Source organism: Procambarus clarkii, chromosome 62 (assembly GCF_040958095.1).
Source record: "Procambarus clarkii isolate CNS0578487 chromosome 62, FALCON_Pclarkii_2.0, whole genome shotgun sequence".
Classification (NCBI taxonomy): domain Eukaryota; kingdom Metazoa; phylum Arthropoda; class Malacostraca; order Decapoda; family Cambaridae; genus Procambarus; species Procambarus clarkii.
Genome location: NC_091211.1, coordinates 28,104,184 through 28,112,223, shown reverse-complemented (window position 1 = coordinate 28,112,223; position 8,040 = coordinate 28,104,184). Strand labels below are relative to the sequence as shown.

General features: G+C 44.2%; 1 protein-coding gene across 6 annotated transcripts in view; it reads left to right on the top strand.

Annotated features, from left to right (window-relative positions):
- The first annotated feature begins 62 nt into the window (after positions 1–62).
- LOC123766395 (CKLF-like MARVEL transmembrane domain-containing protein 4) overlaps positions 63–8,040 on the top strand; it is a 38,666-nt gene continuing 30,688 nt past the window's right edge. For 3 of the 6 annotated variants that reach the window (XR_011223540.1, XM_045755460.2, XM_045755461.2), the window contains exon 1: positions 73–491. The gene's annotated coding sequence lies outside the window, so the exon portion shown is untranslated. Of the gene's footprint in view, positions 492–8,040 lie in introns of all 6 variants that reach the window. The other 3 variants (XM_069308419.1, XM_045755459.2, XM_045755457.2) reach the window with 2 other exon arrangements.

The following is an 8,040-nucleotide window of genomic DNA, read 5'->3' as shown; positions in this document are numbered from 1 at the left end:
GCCTCATATAATAAAGTGGGGGCGGGGCTGGCAGCCTCATATAGTAGAGTGGGGGGCGGGGCGGGGCTTGCAAGAGCCAGAGAGGGGCGGCAGTGTGGTGGCTGGGGCGGGCCTGCCAACATGTGGTGGAGCAGTCCTGGCTCACCTCCGCCTACCGCTGCCACCCACGTGTTGCACACACTCAACCTTCACTGTTTACCCTCACTGGGGCTCTCTGCTCCTGCCTGAGTACTCCTACAGCAGAGTTTTCCTCCCACCACCACACACCTGCAGCCATGATAACGAGAATACAGAATCACTTAACACCGTTTTTGAAGTTATCAGGATAACAACTAGTTATCACTAGTGATATACTTTCGGTGTACATGATATGACATCCTGTTGGCTAGGAAAATAAACTGGAAAGAAGAATGAGGTTAGTGTGAAGGAGGTGTAGTGAGTGGGAGTGGCGCAGGGCGGCCAGTACCCGAGGGACGCCCTACACACGCCAGGTAAGAACAACGTGTCTGTTGCTTGTTGCTGGAGACAACCCACTTCCTGTACCCTAATGTGTTAACTTCAACCCGTTACAATCTCTAATTACAGTGAGCACAAAAACTTATTGCATTCCGACAACAAGCTGAACACGCCACAAATATATACCTTGCTGACGAACTTTACATGCTAACACGAATAGCAGTGAACTAGGACACACGGCAATAGGCGTTTTGCTAATACGTAATTTATTGAGTTTCGTAACTGGGATGAAAATAATTGGACATTCCGACATGGAAGCCAATTATATCCTGCTAGATCAATAGCTAGGACACTTAGACATGCACACACTCCTGCTAATTTGTATGTGTAAGTTGTCAATACAAAGATGCATGCGGTCGTTCCTAGACGTGCGAGTTCTGGTACATGTCTTTGTTCAGTTCAAGTTACGTATTTTGTTCAGGAACACGGATAGTACATTCCCAGCAATGTCGCTAGTGATATTGTTACTGTGTAGTGATACACTGCTAGTGATGTTGCTACTGTGTAGTGGTACACGTTGCTAGTGATGTTGCTAGTGTGTAGTGGTACACGTTGCTAGTGTGTAGTGGTACACGTTGCTAGTGTGTAGTGGTACACGTTGCTAGTGTGTAGTGGTACACGTTGCTAGTGTGTAGTGGTACACGTTGCTAGTGTGTAGTGGTACACGTTGCTAGTGTGTAGTGGTACACGTTGCTAGTGTGTAGTGGTACACGTTGCTAGTGTGTAGTGGTACACGTTGCTAGTGTGTAGTGGTACACGTTGCTAGTGTGTAGTGGTACACGTTGCTAGTGTGTAGTGGTACACGTTGCTAGTGTGTAGTGGTACACGTTGCTAGTGTGTAGTGGTACACGTTGCTAGTGATGTTGCTACTGTGTAGTGGTGCACGCTGCTAGTAATGTTGCTAGTGTGTAGTGGTGCACGCTGCTAGTGTGTAGTGGTACACGTTGCTAGTGTGTAGTGGTACACGTTGCTAGTAATGTTGCTACTGTGTAGTGGTGCACGCTGCTAGTGTGTAGTGGTACACGTTGCTAGTGTGTAGTGGTACACGTTGCTAGTAATGTTGCTACTGTGTAGTGGTGCACGCTGCTAGTGTGTAGTGGTACACGTTGCTAGTGTGTAGTGGTGCACGCTGCTAGTGTGTAGTGGTACACGCTGCTAGTGTGTAGTGGTACATGCTGCTAGTGATGTTGCTACTGTGTAGTGGTGCACGCTGCTAGTGATGTTGCTACTGTGTAGTGGTGCACGCTGCTAGTGATGTTGCTACTGTGTAGTGGTGCACGCTGCTAGTGTGTAGTGGTACACGTTGCTAGTGTGTAGTGGTGCACGCTGCTAGTGTGTAGTGGTACACGCTGCTAGTGTGTAGTGGTACATGCTGCTAGTGATGTTGCTACTGTGTAGTGGTACATGCTGCTAGTGATGTTGCTACTGTGTAGTGGTGCACGCTGCTAGTGATGTTGCTACTGTGTAGTGGTGCACGCTGCTAGTGATGTTGCTACTGTGTAGTGGTACACGCTGCTAGTGAAGTTGCTACTGTGTAGTGGTACACGCTGCTAGTGTGTAGTGGTACACGCTGCTAGTGATGTTGCTACTGTGTAGTGGTACACGCTGCTAGTGAAGTTGCTACTGTGTAGTGGTACACGCTGCTAGTGTGTAGTGGTACATGCTGCTAGTGATGTTGCTACTGTGTAGTGGTACATGCTGCTAGTGATGTTGCTGTGTAGTGGTGCACGCTGCTAGTGATGTTGCTACTGTGTAGTGGTGCACGCTGCTAGTGATGTTGCTACTGTGTAGTGGTACACGCTGCTAGTGAAGTTGCTACTGTGTAGTGGTACACGCTGCTAGTGTGTAGTGGTACACGCTGCTAGTGATGTTGCTACTGTGTAGTGGTACACGCTGCTAGTGAAGTTGCTACTGTGTAGTGGTACACGCTGCTAGTGTGTAGTGGTACATGCTGCTAGTGAAGTTGCTACTGTGTAGTGGTACACGCTGCTAGTGAAGTTGCTACTGTGTAGTGGTACACGCTGCTAGTGTGTAGTGGTACACGCTGCTAGTGATGTTGCTACTGTGTAGTGGTACACGCTGCTAGTGAAGTTGCTACTGTGTAGTGGTACACGCTGCTAGTGTGTAGTGGTACACGCTGCTAGTGATGTTGCTACTGTGTAGTGGTACACGCTGCTAGTGAAGTTGCTACTGTGCAGTGGTACACGTTGCTAGTGTGTAGTGGTACACGCTGCTAGTGATGTTGCTACTGTGTAGTGGTACACGCTGCTAGTGAAGTTGCTACTGTGCAGTGGTACACGTTGCTAGTGATGTTACTACTGTGTAGTGGTACACGCTGCTAGTGATGTTGCTACTGTGCAGTGGTACACGCTGCTAGTGATGTTACTACTGTGTAGTGGTACACGTTGCTAGTGATGTTGCTACTGTGCAGTGGTACACGTTGCTAGTGATGTTACTACTGTGTAGTGGTACACGCTGCTAGTGATGTTACTGTGTAGTGGTACACGCTGCTAGTGATGTTACTGTGTAGTGGTACACGCTGCTAGTGATGTTGCTACTGTGTAGTGGTACACTGCTAGTGCTGTTGCTACTGTGTAGTGGTACACGTTGCTAGTGATATTGTTACTGTGTAGTGGTACACTGCTAGTGCTGTTGCTACTGTGTAGTGGTACACTTCACGAGTGATGTTACAACTGTCTAATCTAGTGTTGTGTCGTGTTATTGCATCCTCCCTTGTGGGAGTATCAGCTACATTGCTACACACAGTTGTATCCAAAGTATGCGCGGCCACACAAATTTTTGGCAAGTGAGCACACTTGCACCTGGCAGCGATATACTGACTGGAAGTTAAACATGTATCACACCTTCTTCCTCGCCTGCTTAACCATGACGTGTGTAAGGTATAATATTTCCAGTCACGTGGGACATATAAATTCCAAGTTCTAAATCAGTCCTGCACGTAAGTAACCAAATATATTGCATTAACATTCAGCGGTTGATGTTGGCCTGCCTGCCACACTGACCCACACAAAGCTTACAAATATTTCTCCTTCAAAATACACTGAATTAACTGTGGGCAACTTCAGTTAAAGAGACACGTCTGTGCCACCTGCGTCTTGCTCACGTTTATATTACTAAATTACGAAGAGGAAAAGAAATTAAGGGAGGGGTATCAAGGAGAAATGCGATGTGGAGTGTGCCAAATATTGGGGGAAGAGGCGTAACAGAGAGGATCAATACGGAGCCGCTCCGCGTCCAGGGAACACAGCCATAACTCTCCATTAACAAAGAAAATCTTACAACTAAACGTTACAGACTCCAATCGTTCGTCTTATAGTTCGACATTGGGATAAAGCAGACCACAGAAATGTCACACATATGTTACAGAGGGCATCGCACCTAAACAAACGTTTACAGGGCCAAGTCGGTCGCTGGTAGCAACACAAGATGCAAAATTCACTACTATGAAGTCTATGCGAAACGTTTATTCTGTTGTTTTTAACGTGAACTCGAATCCTCAGCCTTCAACAAGTGTTGCAATGTTCCATGAAGGTGAGACATCGGTTCCTTGATGATAGGAGATCGAAAATGATATACCAGAGGCAGAGAATCTGAGATAGCAGGAAACAAAGAAGCACCCGTCAGGCCAAACTACAGCTGGCCCCAGGACAAACACAGGCGGAAGGCTCATCATGTGTGTATATACCAGGCTGTGCTTGAACTACAGCTCTTGGCTACCGTCTGCTTATATATATATATATATATATATATATATATATATATATATATATATATATATATATATATATATATATATATATATATATATATATATATGTATCTTTGTCAAAAGATATATCAAAAGTCAAACTTTTGACTCCTAAAGGATTCGAACCTGGTTAGCCAGGGCCTTTATGCCCCTTGGCATGTCTAGTACTATAACCACTCAGCCACAGACTGTACAAAAGTATTGGGAAATCGTCTGACTTTTAACCCAAATACCCGACAACGCTCGTGACTATTTTGGGCACAGATATCAAATCACTTCAACATGCTGGGGCCGCATGAGCATCAATTGTGCGTCAAGCTGGAATGGTCCTCAAGCCAACATACATTACGTCCGTCTTTTATGGAGTGATATATGGCCGACAGGCCTTTATTAAAAACAAAATTAAACCCAAGAGCTACAGCCCTTGTCTGTCCAAGTTTGAAGGCCAGACGCTTGAGGATAGTGTCAGACCTTTGCACGGTGATTTGTGATTGTATGAGGGAGTGTCACAAAGTGGTCATGGGTCGACCCCCGATGTCCCTCGTTAAGAATGACCGACTCCAATTCCTTATCCCAGCGACTCACATGAAGTCTGAAATAGGGGTTTAGTATTCCATAGAGTTTTCAGTAGATTTTCAGCTGTTCATAATATCGCCAACTTATAACGTTGCATCAAAGTAGCAATTATAAAAGTAAGGTTGTGGTTACGTTGTGTGTTTGTTGGGATTGTATGTCCTGAGAGAGAGAGGAGGGAAGGGGGGGAGAGGGGGTGGAATGGGGGAAGGGAAGATGAAGTGGAGGGGCGAGAGACCCAGGCACCTTCCCAACACCCCCTCACCCTTTCTTCCCCTATCCCAAACTCTCCTCTCCTCTCTCCAATCAACTCTACTCTTCTCTTTTCTAACCCCCTCTACCAAGCATCTCCTCCTCTCTCTTCTCCCACTCTCTCCTTCCTTGCAAACTCCCGCTCTCTCTCTCTCTCTCTCTCTCTCTCTCTCTCTCTCTCTCTCTCTCTCTCTCTCTCTCTCTCTCTCTCTCTCTCTCTCTCTCTCTCTCTCTCTCACACCCTCCCCACCTCTCTAGACTCTCGCCCCTTTCATCTTCATTTTCCACCAACATCATCTCTCTCCTCTTTCTCCCAGATAATTGGATGTTACAAAGTGCTCAAAAGAAAACCGCTCAAACGCTACAGAAAACAAATTTGTGATTTTAGACTTCGCGAAAATCGTAGGAGTCAGAAGTTGCTATAGTTAGGTTAGATTAGATCAAATCTAATGGTAATGCACCCCATACCCATCTTGTGGGCGGTAGTGGAAAGGGTTACAGAGGCACATAATGGGGTCAGGGACTGAACCCCACAATTAATTTAGCTAAGTTACAGTCTTGATGAGCTAGTTACAAATTTCACCGCATATCGTCACATCAACAATGGGCTCGAGATCGATCACAAGTACAGTTTCTAAATTAAGCAACTGACATGTGGAGAACTAGTGTTACAATTGATATGTTTGTCCTGCACACCGCCCCCCATCCAGTGGGCAGCGGTGGATAGGTTACAATCACTTAGTTACTACCTACAGTTAACAAACTGGGGATATTTGGCCAATATTTCTAGTATCAGATTATTTTGAATGAAATATTTACACATCTCTGGAACATTTGTTATAGAATTATCTCTGAATTCACGTATCTTTTCGCACTCCATCACATAGTGATGGAGGGTGTGCGAATAATTTTGTTTACATAGTTAGCATTATGTATAACAATATTTCTTAAACCGTGGCAGTGGAGCTGACTCCGACTGACCCATGACACTCCAGTACCCACCTGTGAGTCATCTTGAAAAGTTAAATGAGGCTATCCCCAAACGTCGGGCTTCCTACCTTGGTCAGGCGTTCTATTTTACAGATACTCTTAAATAAGGTTTGTCCACCTGCGCCCTGGTCTGTCTCCCCCCGTCCCCTCCCTTGTCTATCTCTCTCCCCGTTCCATCCCTTGTCTCTTCTCCCTGTCTTCCAATCTTCCCTATTTGGCTTACCGAGATCCCACGCAAGTCTAGAATTTAAATTAACGACTGAATTTTCCCCAGGACGTGATCCACAACGACTAACTAACAACAATACACCTCTTTATTGCTAGGTGTACAGAGGCGTCGGTTAGTCAGTAAACGTAGCCTAACGTTTCGCCTTGCCCGGGAATCGAATGTAGGCCCAATCAACTGTGAGCTGGCCACTAAATATTTGGATCCCAAGCAAATTCTCGTTTCAGTAGTGAGTATACAAGACAGAGCGTCCAGTGACATCATGCACACAAAGAGCAACGGTTTCAAGCTCGACAAGCCAAAATTATGCAGAACAGAAAACATGAGATGTTTTTTCACACATTTGGTTATAAACCCTTGGAACTGCCTACCAGCCGAAGACGTAAATACCAATGCATTGCTGGAATTTAAGATCCAAATATATAAAATCATCAGGACAAATGAAGGGACTTTTGACAAGCCGCCGGCTTCCTATCCTCGTCAATACCACTAGAGAGAAAGTGGCCTTCAGGTAAATTCAGATAAATAATGTATGCGAACACGCCTGAATGGTCCCCAGGACCAAATAATGTATATATGTGAACAAACATTGAGGCCATGCAGTGAGATCGAACAAAGAAAGTTGATTTTATATGATATTAAGTTAGGTGGCCTGGGGAACAAGGATGAACATCAGGTGTATATTCAAGTAAGTTTATTGAGACAATAACACGCATCCCGGTAATTTCTACCTTCCTCTATTACAGGTCTCTCAAGGGACTCGCAAATCCATATAGTACACCTATAATATTGAGAAAATCAGTACGAGCCGTGATAAGGATTCGAACCTATGCTCTGGATACTCCCATGTACTACGCCTTAGCTACACCACGACATGGCCAAAAATGTGCAACCTGGAATTTAAATGAATAGGGTTGCAATTCTTTGGACCATGTTGCGGTGTAGTTGTCTAAGGCATGTGCTTGGGAGTACCCAAAGCATAAGTTCGAATCGTTTTCATGGCTCCTACTGATTTTGTCATTGATACATCGCAGTAATGTGATTTATTTGTGCACCTATTATAATCATATTTTAGTTACAAATACCTTTACTTCAAGTTCTAGACTGTTAACTGAATAATTGGCTCACCAAATTATGTATCAGGTATTTGTCTTTTCCTTTATAGTCAGTGTTGATGGTAAATTATAAATGAATCATCCCACAGTATAAGATTATTGGTTTCAGTGCATGTATAAAGCTTAGCTGTGCTGGCCATGTCTAATAAACCTCTAATGTTCCCTAATGCGGATCGTTTCAGTCAAATCCCTACCTGTCTCAAACACATTATCGCAGTCTGTGCAGGGGACTTCATATTTAAACGCTTGCGCTTAAAAATTATAATAGGTTCACAACATATTTCAAATCGCGATTATTTCACTTCTGTAAAAGTTTCATTTGTCCTTATCTAGATGAAGCCTGCACTCACATCTAGTTATTCGTATAAGAAATTTAAGATTTAACCATGGAAAATTTTTGAGGACATCATTTTGGGAATTACATGAGAATTTCAATTAGGTGAGGATTCTCTGACTCATACTGTTTGCTTTCAGTTATTTTTTAGCGAACTTTCTAACGACTGAAGTTAATTGTATGATGATGTATTTATATTTAAATTCTTTGTTGCCTATTTTATGTTTGCGTCATTTACAAGTTTTCACTTGTACAATTGCTCCCG